Here is a 216-nt window from a genome sequence, read left to right on the forward strand (position 1 = left end):
GTATGTAATACTTCGTTCAGTGATAAAATACTTACGCAGAACATTGTAAATATTTAAATACTAATATATAATACTTTGCTAAGTGATGAAATACTTATGCAAAGTACTGTTAAAATTAAAAATATTAACCTAGACAGCATACAATATTAGTAAGTTATTAGATAAATATTCATAAATATTTATTTTGAATTACTTTTTTAAAATATTATATATATA

This window comes from Odontomachus brunneus, unplaced genomic scaffold (genome assembly GCF_010583005.1).
Source record: "Odontomachus brunneus isolate Ranch 3 - 2012 unplaced genomic scaffold, Obru_v1 Obru_scaffold_380, whole genome shotgun sequence".
NCBI lineage: Eukaryota > Metazoa > Arthropoda > Insecta > Hymenoptera > Formicidae > Odontomachus > Odontomachus brunneus.